Source organism: Callithrix jacchus, chromosome 18 (assembly GCF_049354715.1).
Source record: "Callithrix jacchus isolate 240 chromosome 18, calJac240_pri, whole genome shotgun sequence".
Classification (NCBI taxonomy): domain Eukaryota; kingdom Metazoa; phylum Chordata; class Mammalia; order Primates; family Cebidae; genus Callithrix; species Callithrix jacchus.
The window spans coordinates 51,609,374-51,628,436 of record NC_133519.1 but is presented as its reverse complement, the minus strand read 5'-3'; the positions used below and the strand labels follow the sequence as shown (position 1 = coordinate 51,628,436).

At 34.2% G+C, this 19,063-nt stretch overlaps 1 protein-coding gene across 1 annotated transcript in view; it reads left to right on the top strand.

Moving 5' to 3' along the window:
• The window catches only part of LOC118149120 (uncharacterized), a 353,134-nt gene extending 334,465 nt beyond the window's left edge, over nt 1–18,669 (top strand). The window contains exon 4 of the transcript XR_008477856.2: nt 18,559–18,669. The gene's annotated coding sequence lies outside the window, so the exon portion shown is untranslated. The remainder of the gene's footprint in view (nt 1–18,558) is intronic.
• Nucleotides 18,670–19,063: the final 394 nt, after the last annotated feature.

The window sequence follows — 19,063 nt, the reverse complement described above, 5'->3', positions numbered from 1 at the left end:
ATCCTGGGAATGAGGCTGTCTTGATCGTGGTGGATGAGCTTTTTCATGTGCTGCTGAATTCAGTTTGCCAGAAGTTTATTGAGGATTTTTGCAATGATATTCATCATGAATATTGGCCTGAAGTTTTCTTTTGTTGTAACTCTGCTGGGTTTTGGTATCAAGATGATGCAGGCTTCATAAAATTAGTTAAGGAGGAGTCCCTCCTTTTCCATTGTTTAATAGTTTTAGAAGAACTAGTCCCAGCTCCTCTTTGTACCTCTGGTAAATTTTAGCTATAAATTAATCTGGTCCTGGGCTTTTTTTGGTTGTTAGGATATTTATTACTGCCTCAGTTTCAAAATTTGTTACTCATCTAGTCAATTCAGGGATTCAACTCCTTCCTGGTTCTCTCTTGGGAAGGGGTATGTGTCCGTGAATTTATCCATTTCTTCTGTTTTTTCTAGTTTATGTGCATAGAGGTGTTTATAGTATTGCTGATAGTTGTTTGTATTGTCTTTGCTTTTGTGGGATGAGTGGTAATATCCCCTTTAACCTATATCATTTTAATTGTGCCTACTTGATTCTTCTCTCCCTTCTTCTTTACTAATCTAGCTAGAAGTCTATCTATTTTATTATTTTTTTCAAAAAACAGCTTTTGTATTCATTGATTTTTCTCAAGGTTTTTCTTGTCTCTATCTTCTTCAGTTCTGGTTATTTCTTGTCTTCTTTTTGCTTTGGGGTTGGTTTGCTCTTGGTTCTGTCATTCTTTTAGTTATGTTGGGGTGTCCATTTGAGATCGTTTTAGCTTTCTGATGTGGGCATTTAATGCTGTGAATTTCTTTCTGATCACTGCTTTATACACATCCTAGAGATTCTGGTACATTGTCTCTTTGTTCTCCTTGCTTTCAAAGAACTTCTTGATTTCTGCCTTAATTGTATTATTTACCCTCAAGTAATTCAGGAGCAGTTGTTCAGTTTCCATGTACGTGTGAGGTTTTGAGTCAATGTCTTAATATTGAGTTTAATTTGATTGTGCTGTGGTTTGTCATGACCGTTTGTCATGATTTCAGTTCTTTTGCATTTGCTGAGGAGTGTATTACTTCCAATTATGTGATGGATTTTAAAGTAAGTTCCATGTGCTGCTGAGAAAAACGGATATTCTATTGTTTTGGGGTGGAGAGTTCTGTAGATGTATATTAGGCCCACTTGTCCACTTCATCCAGAGTGGAGTTCAAGTCCTGAATATCTGTTAGTTTTCTCTCTTGATGATCTGTCTAACATTTACAGTGAGGTGTTAAAGTCTCCCACTATTATTGTATGGGAGTCTAACTCTCTTTGTCCGACTCTAAGAACTTGTTTTATGAATCTTCTTGCTCCTGTATTGGGTGCATATATATATATATATATGGTGGGGGGGGATAGTTAGCTCTTCTTGTTGAGTTGAATCCCTTACCATCATTTAATGCCCTTCTTTCTCTTTTTTGATCTTCATTGGTGTTAAATCTGTTTTGTCAGAAACTAGGATTTCAACCCCTGCTTTTTTCTGCTTTCTATTTTCTTGGTAAATATTCCTTCATCCTTTTATTTTGAGCCTATGTGTGTCTTTGCATGTCGATGGATGTCTTGAACAGAGCGCACTAATGGGTCTTGCCTCTTTATTCAGCTTGCCATTCTGTGTCTTTTACTTGGGGCATTTAGCCCATTTACGCTTAAGGCTAATATTGTTAGGCATGAATCTCATCCTGTCATGATGCTGGCTCTTCTGGGGATGTGTTATTGTAGTTGCTTCATGGTGTCATTGGTCTCAGTACTTCAACGTGTTTTTGTCATGGCTGGTAATGGTTTTTCCTTTCCATATTCAGTGCTTCCTTCTGGTGCTCTTGCAAGGAAGATCTGATGATGAAGAATTCCCTCAGCTTTTGCTCATCAGAAAAGGGTTCATTTCTCCTTCACTTATGAAGGTTGGTTTGGCTGGATATGAAATTCCAGGTTGAAAATTGTTTTCCTTATGAATGTTGAATATTGACCCCCAATCTCTTCTGACTTGTAGGGTTTCCACTGACAGGTCTGCTATTAGTCTGATAATCTTCCTTTTGTAGGTAACCTGGCCTTTATCTCTGGCTGCCCTTAACATTTTTTTCCTTCATTTTGACCTTGGAAAATCTGATGATTATGTGTCTTGAGGTTAATCTACTCGTGGAGTAACTTACTGGAGTACTCTGCATTTCCTGAATTTGAATGTTTCTGTTTTGTAGGGTTGGGGAAGTTCTCCTAGATGATATTCTGAAGTATGTTTTCCTGTTTTGTTGGGTTGGGGAAGTTCTCCTAGATGATATTCTGAAGTATGTTTTCCTGTTTTGTAGGGTTGGGGAAGTTCTCCTAGATGATATTCTGAAGTATGTTTTCCTGTTTTGTAGGGTTGGGGAAGTTCTCCTAGATGATATTCTGAAGTATGTTTTCCTGTTTTGTTGGGTTGGGGAAGCTCTCCTAGATGATATTCTGAAGTATGTTTTCCTGTTTTGTTGGGTTGGGGAAGCTCTCCTAGATGATATTCTGAAGTATGTTTTCCTGTTTTGTTGGGTTAGGGAAGCTCTCCTAGATGATATTCTGAAGTATGTTTTCCTGTTTTGTTGGGTTGGGGAAGTTCTCCTAGATGATATTCTGAAGTATGTTTTCCTGTTTTGTTGGGTTGGGGAAGTTCTCCTAGATGATATTCTGAAGTATGTTTTCCTGCTTTGTAGGGTTGGGGAAGCTCTCCTAGATGATATTCTGAAGTATGTTTTACAACTTGGTTCTATTCTCTCCATCTCTTTCAGGTACTCTGATCAGTCATAGGTTCAGTCTTTTTACATAATTCCATAGTTTCCAAGGTTTTTTTTCATTCCTTTCATTCTTTTTTCTCTAAGTTTGTCTGCCTTTCTTATTTCAGCAAGATGGTTTTCAAGCTCTGAGTTTCTCTCCTCCACTTGGTCTATTTGGCTACTGATAATTTCTGTTGCATTGTGAAGTTCTCACCTTGTGTCTTTCAGCTCCATCAAGTAATTTATGTTCCTCTCTAAACTGGTTATTCTGGTTAACAACTCATGTAATGTTGTATCATGGTTCTTAGCTTCTTTGCATTGAATTGGAACATACTCCTTGAGCTCAGTGAAGTTCGTTATTACCTACCTTCTGAAGCCTACTTCTGTCAATTCTTCTTCTCAGTTGTGTGCCCTTGCAGGAAAGGTGTTGTGATCATTTGAAGGAGAAGCAGCACTCTGAATTTTTGAATTTTTAGCATTTTTTTGTGCTGATTTTTTTCTCATCTTCCTGGGTGTATCAACTTTGACCTTTGCAGCTGCTGACATTTGGATGGAGTTTGCATGGGTCATTTTTTGTGGATGTTGCTGTTGTTGTTGCTTTACATTTGTTTTTCTTTTAAGAGTCAGGCCCCTCTTCTGCAGGGTCGCTGGAGTTAGCCTGGGGTCCACTCCAGACCTTATTTGCTGGGGTCCTTCCTGCACCTGGAGGTATCACTTGTGGAGGCTGCACAACAGCAAAGATGGTTGCCTGCTCCTTCCTCTCAGAGTTCCATCCTACAGGGTCACCAAGAGGCATCACCAAGGTGATGACTTCAGACACTCCCTCGTATGAGGAATCTGGTGACCCTTGTCAGAGCCTCTCACCCAGTCAGGAGGCACAGGATCAGAGACCTGCTTGAAGAAGTAGTCTGGCTGCCCTTGGCAGAGCAGGTGCACTGTGCTATGGGGAATCCCACTCATTGGGACTTCCTGGACTCCTCAGAGTCAGCAAGCGGGCTGAGCTGGACACTGCAGCTGCCCCCACCTCCAACCCCACCAGGTCTCCATCCGAGGGAGATCAAAGTTCTGTCCCTAAACCCCTGACTGGAGTTGCTGAAATTTCTTCAGGAAAGCATCACCCGGTGAAGAGGAATGTATCCATGTCCCACCTAAGGAAGCAGTCCACCTGTAATTCCAGCACTTTGGGGGGCTGAGGCCGGTGTATCAGTAGGTCAGGAGTCTGAGACCAGATTGGCAAATATGGTGAAACCCTGTCTCTACTTAAAGTACAACAAAATGAGCAGAGTGTGGTGGCATGCGCCTGTAATCCCAGCTGCTTGGGAGGCTGAGGCAGAAGAATTGCTTGAACCCCGGGAGGTGGAGGTTGCAGTGAACCAAGATCAAGCCACTGCACTCCAGCCTGGGCAACAGAGCAAAACTCCGTCTCAAAAAAAGAAAAATGCAGTCTGGCCATGATCTCATGATCTGCCCATTTGCTGTGAGTAATGAAGAATTCCCTCTGGTCAAAACCATTCTGTCTCCCCGCACCAGCAGGGGAAAACAATGCTTATATTTATATTCTTAAATCTCCTATTTTATGCTTTCTTTGATGTACACAAATATTTTCCATGATGTCATTTTGAATGTAGTGGATACAATCAATTTATAAACCTCTGGTGTAACACTTAAATATCTAGAACAACATGAGAAATAAAATTACAAATGATATAAGCAAATTATCTTAACTTTACAGCTACTTACCTACTTTTTTTTTAATTAGTGGCCAAGTAATATGCTTCTTGTGAATTGTGTGAATTTTGTGTATAAAATGAACTTCACTGTTTTGAGATCCATGAGAAGAAATCAAATTCTTTATGACTAGTCTTCCACAAACTTTTCAAGATCTGAAATAAAAATTAAAATGAGTTTCTGTTCAGCTTTTGTTAACAATACATAATTAATATAATAAAATAGTCTTTAAATGCAAGATTTTATTTGAATGTATTTATTCTTGTAAATTTAACCTTACATTTTTTAGCTTAAGTTAATTAATGTTTACAACAGTTTGCCCTTTACTTAAATGCTGTCATATCAGATAGCTTAATAATTTTCAAACAGCAATACCATTTTGAGATATGAACTTGAGGGGCTTTAATATTGATATAATTTTGCATGAGCCTGTATTTATTTTTACATTATCCAAAGCATTGTTATCCTTTTGGAAGAGATAAGAAATAAAAATAAAAATAGTAGAAGTAAAGCAAAAATCAAATACTACAGAACAAGCATCTTATGACATTTTTAATACTAAATTTTATGACATCTCCGTGTGGTCTCATCTCTTGGAATTCAAGCACTTGAGAGGTTTAATTGCTCATCATAACAAAGAGTCTTCACACAAATACATTACAACTTGCATTAGTCTATTTGGGTTTTTATTGGATATTGAGATTTTGAGTTCTTTTCAAACACTTCAGTAAATGAAAATGTTTCCTAATGAATTTAATATGTATAAAATATACTGATAGGTATGTACTCTTTCTCATATTTTATCCTTCATTTATACATTTTTCCCATCATTAAATATTTTAATCATTAAATATCTTAATTACCTTAAATTTTGTTCCACTTGCTTGCATCCATCTTTGTCCAAAGATCCTGACAGTAACTCTATACCCATAGACAGACCCAAAGTAACACGTGCTGCCTGATACAACAATTCATCAAGCTTACATTCTTATTTATGTTTAAGTGTATGCAAAAGGCTTTTTAGAATCCTTTCTATTCTCTTCAGCAGGACAAGAGGGTTCCCATTTTTTAAGTTTTCTCTGGTATTTGACAACATTCAAGTTGTATTTTGCTAATCTGATAAATAGAAGGTTGTCTTTATTGTTATCTTTTTGATGTACAAGTTTTTTTATGTACAAAATAATAAAGTGTCTATAAAATTGTTGTTAGGATTCTGGAATTAAACTCCTTCCAAATCTAGAATGCTAATTCACAAGATTGCTAAAACATTTTGGCCTTATTTGGTGGAAATTCTGTTCCTAATATTACATATTTGTGTAGCGTTAACTATAAAACTTAATTGTATATCCAAAGAGAAATAAATGAAAATATAAATAAAGAGAAGCTCCAAAATAAGGTACAATAAAAGCCTTTTCTTTAGAAATGAAATTGGAATAAATCCGTTGATGAAGTAAAACTCAAAGAGCAAGATTTTCCATTTTGTTTTCCTTTGTAAGCACAGGCCATTAAACCTACCAAATCAACAAGAAGAATCTCTTATTGTACAGCCCCTGGACCAATATTGCTGGAAAGTCACTAAATATTTTCTTTCGTGTCTTGAAAATTACAATATAAGTTGAATTTTCTGTCTTTTTTAAGTGTCTCCTAGGAAAGTTAGAGCACTGATTTGGGAGAAACTAGACTTTTGTTTCATGTGAAGACACATATGTCACTAAAAACAGCCTTCCTTTATTCTACCCATTCTCAGGACACTCACTTTCTTTTACTTAAAGCCTCTGTGATAACTTTACTGTGAGCAATTGTCTTCTAAGGGAAAGTCTGTTACCTTCAAGACAAACTCCAACCATGCCTTGTTGACAAAATGACAGTCAGGTATTAGCATGTCTGGGGTGGTGGGAGAGTGCAAGATTTTGTGAATTTATATCATCAGAATCCTGAGGCATATGTGTGGAATGTATTGTAAGACCCCAAAGATGATGGAATATAGTATCAAATCTAATTAAATTTATTAATATAGACACACATCTTATTGATGATTCCGGATATAAAGTGTTTTCTCATGAAGTTACCTGGAGTCACAATGGTTTACTTAGCTGATTGACTAAATCATGGATTTAATGGATGCAAATGGTGTATAGACGCCAGAATTTTCCTGATATCATGTAAAGGAGTAGACCAAAGGCTTGGGAAGATAGGAATGTTGAAGTGGATTTATAATGTAACTTATAGACCCGATCCTCTATACCAAATCTATCTAGAGAACCCACAGAACATTTTCTTCATTAAGACATTTATAAATAAATCAGGAAGAGGACCACCGACATTATTTAGAAGCTAGTTGCTACAGTGTAAAAGTGTTCCTATTTCTCCACATCCTCTCTAGCACCTGTTGCCTCCTGACAGTTTAATGATCAACATTCTAACTGGAGTGAGATGGTATCTCATTGTGGTTTTGATTTGCATTTCTCTAATGACTAGTGATGATGAGCTTTCTTCCAAATGTTTGTTGGCTGCATAAAATGTCTCCTTTTGAGAAGTGTCTGTTCATATCCTTCAGTCACATTTTGATGGGGTTGGTTGGTTGTTTTCTGTAAATTTGTTTAAGTTCCTTGTAGATTCTGGATATTAGCCCTTTGTAAGAAGGGTGGATTGCAAAAATTTTCTCGCATTCTGTAGGTTGCCTGTTCACTCTGATGATACTTTCTTTTGCTGTGCAGAAGCTCTGTAGTTTAATTAGATCCCATTTGTCTATTTTCACTATAAATCTTTTGGAATCCTGAGACTTTATTGCTGTATAAAACCTATTGAAAAATTATTACTGAATATTTTATTTAGATAGATGCTAAAATACATTGCTTCTTGCATACTTTCATGTGCATGAATACTGTGTCTATTTTTGCTTCACTTATGTTCAAACACCCATGTATACAACTGATTTTAGTATTTAGTATAAACATTAGAATGTATATTTTTATTCTAAAAGTTTAAAATATTTTTCTAATTTTAAGAAAATATACAGATTATGCAGATACGACAATTTTTGAAACAATCTGATTTTATTTCACGGATTGCTTTCAGGTTTGCTCTTTTACTTAAAAAATAGCATTATCCTTTCTATACTTTTATGTGTGTTTCTCTTTTTGAGTAAATATTTTAAGACCAATGTAAATGATCCAATTTTACATTGAGATCATCTACTGTTCACTCTACTCGTATTTTGATGAATGTGTTCTTTGAGGTTTTAATTTCTGATATGTTCTGTATCAATTACATTTTTATTGTTCCCTTCTTAATTTTTTTTCCCAGTTTTTGGAGAAAGCTCTCAATTTTTGCTTCTGTCTCACTGTTATAATTTCCTGAGACAAATTGGCTATAAATGATAGCTATCACAATTGTGTAATTATGCATTTTATTTCTGTACAATCCTCACATATGTCAGCTTGTTATTTATATTATCTTAGAATATATCCTTCCATCAATGTCAAAATATGTTAAATACTGATGTAAATCATGATCAGTGAATTTCTAAAACTTATTTTTCCATTTCATTGAATGGTGGTTGAAAGAATTAACATGGAAATTGTCTCATCATTATTTTAAATTTAAGAATGTATCTATAAATATAATCAGTTTTCTTACAATACTCAGCATTGTTAAAATTTTGCTTAACCAATAATGTATAATCTACTAAATGTTGAATAAAGTTTTGTTCTGCATCTGGATCAGCAGCAATAGAATTTTTAAGGCAGGATTATATGACAAGAACATGAAGTACTAAAAATGCCATGGTGGTAGTCAGGCATGGTGGCTCATGGCTGTACATGGGATTACAATCCCAGCATCTTGAGAGGATTGCTTGAGCTCAGGAGTTCAAAACCAGCCTGATCAAAATAGTGAAACCCTATCTCTACAAAAAAATGCAAAAAATTAAGCAAGCATGATGGCACAGGACTGTAGTCCCAGCTACTAGGGAGGCTGAGGCTGGAGAATCACTTGAGCCTAGAAAGCAGAGGTTGCAGTGAGCCCAGATCAAGTGAGACCCTGTCTCAACAGAAATAATCAAACTCATAAAAATGCCACTGTGTCATTCACAGGGTAATACAAACTAGCAACAAAAATTTCTCCTAGGTTAATTTCATATTTTACTCAATCATTTATGGTGGAGTGAAACTCAGATTCTTGCCACTACAACATGTAAGTCTGCTTTCATATGTTATTTGTACCAAAAGTAAACTTCAGCTACCTTACAGCCTACTGTTGGCACTTGGGTGTTTTGCTCACGAGACATTTAAGAAGGTGAATAAAATGGCATTCAATAATTTTCATCTCAATCACATATCTGGCATTCATTTCATGAGGGTCAAAATGTGACAGCAGAAATTATCTGAAGAGCATTTCTCATTTTCTTTTGCCTATTAGTGTATGATTCTTTACTGAAGGGTTTCTGTTAGCCTGCTGCAATTCACTGAGCTATTACAACTTTATACTATTCTTCTACATTGGAAATCTAAATGTTAATTTACTGTAAGTCATATAAGTTTTCGAGACTAAAACTTGTATTTTCACATAACCGGAAGCTTTTAGTATGAATATAATAACATGTATTAATCATTTCCTTTGTCGTTTTCACTTTGTGTGCTGTTCAAAACATCTCTGCCTTCAGATAATTTGTCAAGCAGCTTTATAAATGTGTATGTGTGTATAAGTAATTTGACTTGTATATTTAAGCATTAAATGCTAGAACTGTTTCTGATATGTAGGATAAATAGTTGTGAATACAGTCATGTGTCTCAAGTTATTTGTTGAATGATGCTTCAAGATCTGAAATGTTAACTTTTAATATGTTGTTTCTATATATGTATTAGGATGTCCCCGGGATCCCTATTGTTTATATATGCTTATGAAACTACATTCTGATAGATCTGTTTCTTAGTACTTTTATCCTTTTTTACTATTACTATATAGTTTTACATATTTTATATATTTTTAATATATAGAATATATTTGTTACATATTTTATATAATTACATTTCAGTTATCTCACACTAGTACATAATAATGAACTGTGTATATGTATATGGTCTTATATCCAGTAATGTGGCTAATCCAGAAAACAATGAGTCTATATTCTCTTATATTTCATATAAAAAAAGAAAAATAACCTGAAAATAATCGTTGCATTGTTTCAGACTTATTAATCTTCCTGCTCTTTTTGTCTTACAGTTCTAGGAAGAACAATAATGAATAGAAATGATAATCTAACCATCCTAAGTAATTTATGTTTTTAAAGAAAATGGTTTTTGTTTTTGGGCATTATATATGGAGTATCTATAAACTCTCAGCCAATAGCTCTTTTAATAATTGGGGATTTCCTTGCTTAATCAAATATATATATATGTATATTTTTATCTTCCAGATTATATTTTTTGAACAAATTAAAATAGGACAGATATTTATAAACTGAAGAGATCTATTGTATAACATAGTAACTAGAGTTAATCACAGTGCATTATACAGTTGAAAATTGATGAGAGATTTTAAGTGTTCTCACCAAAAAACATTGATAAGTTTGTGAAGTTGATATGTTAATTAGCATAATTTAGCCATGCTGCAATATATACTTATGTAAAAACATCATGTTTTACACTATAAATATATAAACTTCTTGTCAATTAAAACTAAATAAAAATGGAAAAAAGTATTGGTCGGGAAAGATACATTAGCTTCTAGAGACAAATCATGCTAGTTTTGGCAACAATAAAATGGAAAAATGTATTATAACAGACTTAGTAACTGTTAACCAAAGGCTTGATTCCACAATTCTAAGTATTTAGTTACTGTAAACAGGCCCTTTCAAGATTCTGCTAATCCTGAGGCACTTAGAAGAAGAATCTTTACAGTGACTTAAAATACTTATTGAATAAATCTTAACATTTATTCAATTTAAACAGAATAATACAAAAATTGTACTGTATGTTGTTGGGCATTTAAACTAGAATTTTAAAAATTAAAGAATGGGACTATAAAATAATACTGTAAATTATCTTGAATTAAAGCACCACTGTATAAGATAAACTTCTGTGAAGAAATTTAATTTACCTAAGATGTCATTTATTATTCATGTTGCAGTGGTTAGTCTGATGGACTCACAAACAAGTATTTATGTAACCATTTTTATATATTCACATTTGTTCAGCTACTTACCCATTTTCAGTAATTGTTCTTTAAAAATCATTTTTTAACGCAACATAGGAAGGTAAGTGGTTGCATTGTAGAGAGCAATACAAAACTCAAAGAGGAATTTTTAAAAGCCTGTTTAAGGATATATGAGTAGGTTCTTGAAGGTTGAGCTATAGTTTTCAGTGACAATGTAATACATACATTCAAGAAAAGACATAGTACAAAAATTTCAGATAGACACGAAGATGTATATTCTGAAAACATGTGTAGATGACTCAGAAAGTGCCTCCAGTGATGATAAGGGTGCCCTCAGTATATTCTGAACACTAGTGTGCTTTCAGGGTCCGAAGAGAGCTGATGTCCAAGACTGTGCATCTTCTTAGACAAGCACATCACTCATCTCCACAGCTCTCCTTGATCATGCCCAACAGAATTTCTGTTTTTTCTAAGTTCCCATAAGCAGATGGTACTCACCACTACTATCCTGCGTCACAGCTACCTGGGTGCCACCGTGGGTCAGCTTCTGGGAGTAAGCATTCTCTCCTTTCATCCACACAACAACTCTGCATTTCTCAGAGAACTTTGTTTCTAATGTGTAGGAATTTTTTCTGAGCCTCTTTCAGGACCCACTTGACTACAAGTGGATTAGTAGCTAATGACTACCAGTCATGTTTTTAAATGGTAAATGACTTCAATTTTATTAAATTATTTACTACATCTATTTAGATGAATCTTTTTTCTTTTTATTATGTTAATGTAGTAAATTACATCGACAGAGTTTTAAGTGTCAAATCAGTCTTTTACTCCTTTAAACAACCAAACTCGATCATATATACTGTTTTCTCATACGTTAGTTGATTTATATTGCTTTTGTTTTACTTAACATATTGATAAATCTGCTAAGTAAAAATGGCTGCAATTTGTGTCTTTACATCTTCCTAGGTAGTTTTGCAGTCAAAGTTATACAATCATAATAAAATTGGCATGTGTCATATTAAACAGTTTGTATGTAAGAGTAAAATAATATTTCCACAGAATGTTTAATAAAGCCTCCTATACAATCATAGCAGTTTATTTTTGCACATTTTTATTGTTGCTTGTTATCACTGCATCATTTTATAATTATTCTGTGTTCATTTAGGATTCTTATTCCTTTGAATCATTCCTGTTAACTACAGATTTCCTATAAAATTGTTGAATTGTGAAATTTGACTCTTACCGTCTATCCATTGTTTACATTTGTTCGTATTCTGCTCCATTTCTTTAAATTTCATCATACCATTTATTTTTTCCTTCTGTTTCTTTGTCTCCAAGCTTGACAGAGAATGTTCTATTCAACTTTACAAAGAACCAATTTTTACTTGTGTTGACTCTTTCAAATTATGTCCCACTTACTAATTTTGTCTTAGAACTCTTTATTTCTCTTTCCCACTCCCTTTAGATTAGTTCTGTTTATCCTTTTCTTACTTCCTCTATGTTTAGCACATTAATTTTCAGCCTTTCTGTTTGAATATATGCATTTGCCAAACATTCTATTCTAACTTCTGTTTTAATTATACCTCATGTTTGTTTTGCATAATTTTATCATTTACTTTCAACATTGTCTAATATGTATTATATGCAGTGTTTAAATGCAAGGATTTTTGTTACAGAGACTGATAGAAGGAGTTTAAGTTCCAACCCATGGCCTTGTTTCCAGTGCTCTCCTCGTTTCTAGCGTCTAGGACTTTCTTCTTACATTCCTGTAAACTCAGTTACGCGTTTAAAATGATACGTGTTATATTGTGCACAATATTGCTTGGTGTTTTAAGGTGGAAACTTTTTAAGGGTTTTGTAGTTTACAAAATTGCTAGAAATAATGGAATTACGGTGTTTACCTTTACTCCATTCGTTTCTGTTCTGTACCATAATTCTAATGGCAAAATTCCATAACTCCGTGCCCAGTTGGTACATTTCTGGATTCATCTTACTCAAATGTTTAAGTCATTTTTCACTGTTGAATATTCTCCCTTTCTTGATATATTTTTCTCCTTTTAGATTTTAGAGCAAAGCGTTATCTGGGTTTTATTCTTTTCTCTTTGTTCGCTCCTAACGTTTTCTTTTTCATCAATGTTCCTCTCACTGAGCTCTGAATGTTGCGGTTCCACAGAGCATTTTTCTGTATCTTTTTTTTTCCCTCCAAAGCTGTATTCCTATCACAATTATTTTACTGGATTTAATAATTAACTCAAATCTACAACTTAGAAAAATCATTGAACAATCAAATTGTGTCTCCAGATGCCATCTGACAATTGGTATTAGTCTGTCCTCTTGATATCTCAAATTCATCTTCTTCAAGATAGAATTGGTTATAAATTCTTCCTATTACATATTTTTCTATCACAGTGAGGTTTATAACCAAAAACCTAGGTGATAAGTATAATATTTCTGCTTTTAGTAATATATAAAAATGTTAACATATGACTAAATTTGATATATTCTGGGGAATAAAGTTCAGTTTATCATATAAAAATTAATATTATTCATCCCACTAATAGAATTTCAAAAACAATTTCACAAGATGCAGAAGCAGCAATTTGTTAAAATCAATACCTATTCATAAGAATGCTTAACAAACTAGTAATAGACAGGGATTTCATAATTTAATCAAATGAATCTATATAATTCCACCTAATACTTAAGATTCATCATGAGTGTTTTATAAATGTATATATATTTTGAGTTAGTAACCTAATTTTTCCTTTTCAATGTGTGAATTGCTAATATATGACTGAAACTGAATTATAATTCTATTCCCTCTCCCACTTGATTTAGCCATATTTACTCAAGTGCAAACTTTAGCATAGTGCAATAGATTCAAGGATTCTAGTTTAGTCAATGGTTTGCCACTAGACAAATACATTGCTGTGGAAAATAAAAAAATTGCCATCTATTAGTTCAGGTTTAGTAACTTTAAAATGCAAATAATATTGAATCTTAATCAAGTTCCTGGCTTCTTATAAAATGACATAATAAAATAAGTGTATTTTTTCCTAGAAAGATTAAAGTAACATAAAATCATAATGAAATATTTTAACTTAGTAATGTTTTAGTAAATTAGGATCTGTAAAATATAAGGACTTCTATATCTAAATTTGTTTGTTCTCTGTGATTTTACTTTATGAATTTAATTAATGCAGTTGATAATGTACATCAACATAGGCCTAAGATATTGATTTTGAAGGAGACATAAAATCTGTGGTCATAAAGCTTTTATTCCATTATAAAAGGTAGACATTAATCAAATAATTATTTAAATTATAATGATGGGTGTCTTTAAAAGCATAATATCATAATGAATCCTTTGATTTTATGGATATATTAAAAATTTATAAATCTTCTTTGAAGTTATGCTTGAAGTAACCTACATCAGGGTAAAAGATTTTTGTATCTTGTCCATATACATAGAAGTTACATTTTGATCATGAGTAAAGACATCAAAATTCCTCTGAGGTTATTAATCAATGAAACATCTACATTTTCTAATGTATTTTTAGTTTTCATATGAAAAAGTTAAATTAAAAATGTCTAATAGATAATGTATGTCAAATATTGAAAATGTATTTAGTTAACTAGCTACAGTTATATACTAGGGACATTTTGACTAAAATTTTGTTTTATCATTAAATATATAAAAACCCCTACAGTACCAAAATTTTAGACAATCTTGTTGATTTAGCCTATACTTATAATAAAATTAAATCATGAAATATAAAATGCACATAGACAGGATAAGCCTTATTCATTACATAATGTCTCCTTTTCTTCTTACTTCACTGACATTAGAACAAGAAACTTGATTTAAAGAGTGAAATAATAAACAATTAGGCCAGGGCATTTTGTATAATACATCTTATGGGACTCTTCACCTTGGGACATTATGCAAGCAACACAAAGTTTTGTTGAAAACAGCTGAATCTACAGTGTACACATATTGAACAATCTCTAATAACAATCAGAGGTATGACAGCAAACTTAATTCCTAGAAAGTAAGGAACAGTTAATAATTCTTAATTTTGTAACCATAGTAATAATTCTGTTTTTCTCGATTTCTTAGGTTCTTGAAATCTAATGTGCTCTGGTTTTGGAGTTCTTAATGTCAAAATGTTAGGTTTTGTATTTTTTCTTGGGCATGATCTTAAAATATCACCTTTGTCTTCCAAGTCTTCGGTTCAGTAGAGACTTTGCTCCCATTAATGGTGTGTAATGCATGAAGGTAGAATAAATCATTTGAGTTTAATGATTTATATTTACATGAAATGTTAGTTTCTGAGTTTACTTGATTAAAAATATCAAACCCTTTAGAGACCCTAAACATGTCCTGCATTTTTACCACACTGTTAAGAGTATATTTTCATTGGAATAAGCACCATGAAAGGAAATCTTATATAAAAGAAGAACTATTTTAAGTCCTTCTCCATGGGGAGAGATATGTCTCCTTTGAGGCATAACATGAAACTTAATCTCTCATAACAGGATATCTTAATCTCTCTTATTTAATTTATTAACCAGAACCTCCTGTTCAAATAGCAGTATTGGGGCTGAAGGAAGCCTGGCATCATGCATGGTTAACTGAAGCATCCTTCCCTGGGGTTACGTGAACATAGAGCAGCCTTCATTGGTTCCTGTAAAATTATAACTAAATATTTAAAATAATTATACGTTTTAAAATTTATTTTGATATTCTGAAATATTTAAATTTTATACTTTCCTTAAAATTATTAGTAGAAATAAGTGCAAAAGGGATAGTTGTGTATATTTATAACCATAATGAAATATGTATTACATGTTTCCAAACTAATATTCTTCATACTTAGATTGTATTGTAAAGACAGAGACACCTGTTTTTATTTTTAAAGTTTTTTTTCTAATACACTTGAAAACTGCTGACTATTCTATTTCCTTTGAAATTCAGAATTGTTTCCCATATATCGAAGTATAATAAGTTGCTTAATAAATAAATGTGTTTAAGCCTGAGCAATATGGAGAAGCCTTGTCTCTACAAAGAATTAAAAAATTAGCCAAGCATGGTGGCACAATCCTGTAATGCCAGCTACTTGGGAGGCTGAGGTGGGAGGATATCCTGAGCTGGGTGGTGAAGGTTGCAGTAAGCCAATATTGTGCCACTGCACTCGAGCCTGGGCTACAGAGAGACCCTGAGAAAGAAAGAAAAAGGAGAAAGAGAGAGAGGGAGGGAGGGAGGGAAGGAAGGAAGGAAGGAAGGAAGGAAGGAAGGAAGGAAGGAAGGAAGGAAGGAAGGAAGGAAGGAAAGAAGGGAGGGATGGAGGGAGGAAGGGAGGGAGGGAATAAAGAAAGAGAAAGAACTAGGACAGAAAGAAAGAAAAGAAAGAGAGGAAGGAGGGAGGGAGGGAAGAATAAAGGAAGGAAGGAAAAGGAGGGAAGAAAGAGAAAAAAACAAAGTAGGAAAGAAAAAGAAAAAAGAAACTAGGAAAGAAAAAAGAAGTGGGGGAGAGAGGGAAGAAAGAGAAAGAAAGAAATGAACTAGGAAAGAGAGAAAGAAAAAGAAAACATGAACTAGGAAAGAAAGAAAGAACTATGACAGAAAGAGAAAGAAAGGAGGGAGGGAGGGAAGAAGAAGAAAGGAAGGGGAAGGGAGGGAGGGAGGAAAAGGTAGGAAGGAAAGAAGGCAGGAAGACAGGCAGGAAGGAAGGAGGTATGGGGGAAGGCAATAAGAAAGAGTTATTAAATTTGTTTAACACAAGGTTTTCTAAAGATATTTAAAAGGGGGCTTCTCAAGGATCTGAGTACAGAAAAATAGCGCCCTTCAGTGTGTTTGAGTTTTGATTTCTTCTGCAGCGTTTTTTCTCTTCTGCTTTATTAGAAGGGAGAATGAGTCCCTGGTAACAGCAGAGTCATTTTTACTAGCTTTGGACTGCCTGCCTCTGGACTTCCCCAGGAGAGAAAGTCACTCTGCCTGTTTGATGAGGGGAGTTTTGTGTTACAGAGAGCTGAAACTTGCCCTAATACAGCAGGTTTCCTGGAATCTGCCACTAAATGAAGCATACCAATCTAGGGATTTTTGCTAAAAGCATTTTCTGAGTTTAATGCACCTCTCAATATGGTCTGCATGTTTGAAGCACCCAGAGAGTTTTTTTTTTAATATTATGGTATCTAGGTGCCATGGAAGAGCAATCATTATCCTTGGGGAGGGAAACTGGCATTAGTATTTTTTAAAAGCCCCAGGTGATTCTAATACCACACTCAGGGTTGGAAACCACTGCTCAAGGCTTTCGTTTTTAAATGAGCTGAACAACTCACCGTAAATTTGCTTTTCTCTTTTCTCTGTTTCCATTATTGTTAATCTTATTACAAATGTAAGGTTCCACTGTATTCTCCATTTAAATTCCAAAGAAATAAATCTGAATGACATAGAAAATTAATCCCACCCTGTTTTGCAGGTAATTCAAGTGCTGTTTGTTGTATAATTTTTAAATGTTGTTATTTGTGTTTTTACATTAGGTTTTGACACTAGGCTTCACCTCCTAATTTGCTGTCCAGCACACAGGTCCTTTTTGGGGGTTCAGGAAACTACACGTTACCCATCATCTAGGTCCATTGAAATCAGAGTCACAAAATAATAAAAAAATTAAAAAAGAAAAGATCAAAATTTTTTAGTCATATTTAAACAACAGAGGCAATGAGTTAGAAATTATTCAGTATGCCATATGTAAAGCGGTTATTCTTGCTATTTTATGCATCCTACACATAGTTGGTTAGAAACAGACATATACTTAGTTTTATTTAGGTCACATTATTTCTCCTATTATCCCACTAATATAAAATAATAATCACAAGTACCACAACAGCCCACTCATTTAATCCCTATCCAGACAGTATTTCAATATCCTTTCAAAATAATGCAATCTAGCTGTTTCATAATGCTGAAATTAATTTTTTTTAGCCTCAGAATTCATAGCTTCTAGTTTTCCATTTCTCTTTTAGTTTTATTTCTAATCCAACCTAAATATTATTTCTTAGCATGCATCTCTCTAGAGAATAAAAGTTACATTTCACAAATATTGACATAGCTTATGTACGACCTATGGGTACAGACAGAACATTGGTGATACCAACTGTAAGTTTCTAAAGGCAAAAATATTCTGATATTTTCGTATCCACTAATTTATTTTTGCCTCATATGGAAGAAATGGGCTGAAATAGAAGTACATTTTCACTGTGTGCCCTGCAAGGCAACACTGCAGACACTTAATGTGGCCACTGTGAAGACTATGACTGGCATTTTAAAATGAGACACTCCTATACAATAAGCCAGGCACAGAAGGGCACATATCACGTGGTATCACTCCTGTGTGTGAGCTAAAACAGATGATCTTATGGAGACAGAGAATACAGTGTATACCAGAGGCTGAGGAGGGTGTGTGGGTGGGAATGGAGGGATAATGAGAGGTTGGTTAGTAGGAACACGGGTAGATAGATGGATTAAGTTCTAATGTTCAATAGCAGAGTAAAGTGACTAGTTAATAACACTGTGTTGTACATTTCAAAATAACTGGACTAAAGGACTTGAAATGATCCTAATACAAATTATAAATACTAGAGGTGGCCTTAGAAATAGAAATTCCATTTGACCCAGCAATCCCATTACTGGGTATATATCCAAAAGACTATAAATCGTTCTACTATAAGGACACGTGTACACGAATGTTCATTGCAGCACTGTTTACAATAGCAAAGACCTGGAATCAACCAAAATGCCCATTGATAATAGACTGGATTGGAAAAATGTGGCACATATACACCATGGAATATTATGCAGCAATCAGAAATGATGAGTTTGTGTCGTTTGTAGGGACATGGATGAATCTGGAGAACGTCATCCTCAGCAAACTGACACAAGAACAGAAAATGAAACACCGCATATTCTCACTCATAGGTGGGTGATGAAAAATGAGAACACATGGACACAGAAAGGGGAGTACTAAACACTGGGGTCTATTGGGGGGAAAAGGGGAGGGCCAGTGGGAGGGGGAGGTGGGGAGGGATAGCCTGGGGAGAAATGCCAAATGTGGGTGAAGGGGAGAAGGAAAGAAAAGCACACTGCCATGTGTGTTCCTACGCAACTGTCTTACATGCTCTGCTCATGTACCCCAAAACCTAAAATCCAATAAAAAATTAAAAAAAAAAAATACTAGAGGTGATAAAAAAGTAGATACTAATCCTGCACACATTTCCTGGATTCGTTTTGCACATTCAACATCCAAGAGTAAATAGCATGGTAAATTTGGAGGACACAGCAAGTAGATCAAGAGGCCCTACCATGATATTCTTCAAAAGTATCTTGGCCATTCTTGGCC